The following is a 2,881-nucleotide window of genomic DNA, read 5'->3' on the forward strand; positions in this document are numbered from 1 at the left end:
GAGCGGGTTTGATCCTCTCACTCATTACTTTCAACTCCTTATCACAATGGTTGGTGGCCGTTTTCTATTTCTACTCTAAACCGCTTGACGTTAAGGGTGCAACCGCTTGTCACCTTAGTTGAGAGGTTAGTGATCCAGTAGGTCATGAATGACCCAAATCTCATAGATGGGCACAACCCTAAGAACTAGTCACGCTGGCTAGTTAAGTTTAGGCACTAATAAGGTGATTAGGTGGATCATGAAAAACAAGATCTAAACCTACCTAGCTTGGAGAATTCGTTAGTGTTAGAGATGCCATAAGCGCAACTTCTCAAGGCTTCTTTCTTTTGTTCTCTCGTTTCAGATCTTGAAAAACTTGTTAAGAAGAAGTAATGATATGCCTATAAGCCATTATCTTCAACCCATAAGCCAAGGAGGTTGGGTTTGTTGATTTTTCATCAGAAATCAGTGTATTTCTTACTCATTCCCATTAAGCCTTGCTGTACTTCTCACATCTTCACCATACTTGGTCTATTTTAAGGTGTATCCTCATAGCCACCCTATTGTAAGGAGATAAAGATGATACCAAGGTGAAAATCAAGAAGTTCAATGGTGAGGTCTTCCATACGTGGCACGTCTTGGTCAAATACAAGATGATGTCTAAGGGTTTTTGGCCATGTATCCCAGCTACAAGGAAAATTGACCTCACAAATGCCAAGGATGTAGAAGATGATAAGGGAGCACAATCTATCATCATGCTCCATCTTGATGAGGAAATTATCCATCATGTGTGCTAGCTTTCGATTTGCAAAAGCCAAGTGGGATGAGCTGGAGAAGCTCTATGGAGCTAAAGGTAAGAACTCTAAAATCTCATTAAAGATAGAGTTTTTTAGCCTTGAACATAAGAAAGGGCAGGACATTGGGGCATTTCATGACCCAAATTGCTTCCGTTAAGGCACCATTTGATGATGGAGATGCCATAGCTATGCTACTTAAGGCCATCAAGCATGTGTATCCTACATTGGTGACCACATTGAGGAATATATCCAACTCCACTCTTGAAGGACTCATTAAGTTTTGCCTTGATGAAGGTAATCAGCCCAAGGGAGATAACTAGTATAGAGACTCCCCCTCTACCTCTACACATTAACACCCAATCTTCACTCTGTCGATGTGGGAGTCAACATGTGGAAGTGCAAGAAAATGGTTCATGACATGAACCATTCCCTGCTATCTCACGGTGTGAACCACTTCCATAATCAGGGCCACAATTTACAGGATTACCTTGCTAAAAATAGGGTACCTTATCCTGACACCTGTGACACAACGGATCCTACAGAATCTTATCCCGTGAATTAGCAGAGAATACTTCACAACGTGAATTGTCCACCTTTTCACGGCATGAATCATTTTTGGTCTCATGACGTGAAACACCTGCCTTTTCACGGCGTAAACTATTCAACACTTCATGACGTGAACTATTGCTTACTACTTCACGACGTGATCAATTTTCTATGGTTTCACGGCGTGAACTATCAGTAAAACGAATATAGTTCATGAACCAAGGACAATTAGATTTATTCAAGTTAGCAACATGTTTTAAAATTTGCAAGTTGAGACCAACCAACTCAGATCAAGGCACACGGACCTAAAATTCGAAGTAACTGTTCAATGCGTGAAAGTGTAAAAAATAGTTCACGACGTGAACTACAGTCTCATGGCCTAAAAATTCAGATCAACAGAACCCTACAAAAATTCATTTGGGGTAGTGATTTAGCCTATCAAATCATATTCACATGCACTTGAGGTATGGCAAACTCATCGGAGATGACCTTACTCTCGACGATAGTGCATCAAACCACCCAAGATCTTCTTATCAAAAGAGTGTTGGTTTAGGCCATTCTGCGAGCACTCAATTGAGTGTTTCGGCTTAGAGAATTCTAACCACCATTGATACAAGTAGTGAAGAGTCCATGGAAGAAGGGCTATGATTCCCTGGGATTGGAGAGGAAGAAAAACCATCTTCCCCTACAAGATCCAGTGGTATCTTTGACATAGCGAGGGGATTTTTTGGTCTCCAAACCAACACAGAAGATGAAGCACAACTTGCAGGTGTGCAAGCCCGTCAACCAGTGCTGGACAAGGTGTAAGACCAGAAGTACCAACCCAGCCTTTGAGTTCTAGGCTGTCTAACACTGGAACTCCCAGGATGAGGATGGACATGGAAAGTGTGGCCAGGATCGGTCAAGTCTTCTTCCAACCTCAGAGGAAATAGAATTATACTTGAAGAGGGCTGAAGTAGAGTGACAACAAGAGCATTGAGCTTAAGGAAACAAGAGCTCAATACTCGACAAACAAGGGATGAACAAAAGGAAATTGAAAAGGTAAATCCATTTCAGTCACTTGGCAAGGAACCAGAAATGTTTAGGAATGCCACCGATAGTATGGAAATAGGCAGGGATGAGGGAGCCATCCCAAATTTAGAACCCATTAATAAAGAGCCAAGAGTGGAGGAGGGATTTGATACCCAAAATGAAGGGGACAACCTACCTAGGGAAAGTGTTGAAGTTGAGGACCGTCTGTACACAAAGAGAGACACAGAGAAAATGATCAATTATCCCACGTTCTAGCAAAGACGGGCGGATACTGTGCTAATAATGAGCCAAGCCAAAATGAGGTGGTTGGACCTACCCATAGACCCAAAATGCATAGAAGAGCCAATGCAAGAAGGGGACGAGGTCTAGGTAGGGGAGGAGTAGCTCCTCAAAGACCAATGGTGGATCCAAATGAAGATCTTAATGCGACCACAAGGGCAGATTTGCTGAATATGGTTGCAAAAATGGGCCGAGGAATGGTTAGGGAACTAGGCACTACTCTAGAATCCATACCATCCCAAATGAAG

Source organism: Cibotium barometz, chromosome 3 (genome assembly GCF_041138505.1).
Source record: "Cibotium barometz isolate CiBa-2024 chromosome 3, ASM4113850v1, whole genome shotgun sequence".
NCBI classification, from domain to species: domain Eukaryota; kingdom Viridiplantae; phylum Streptophyta; class Polypodiopsida; order Cyatheales; family Cibotiaceae; genus Cibotium; species Cibotium barometz.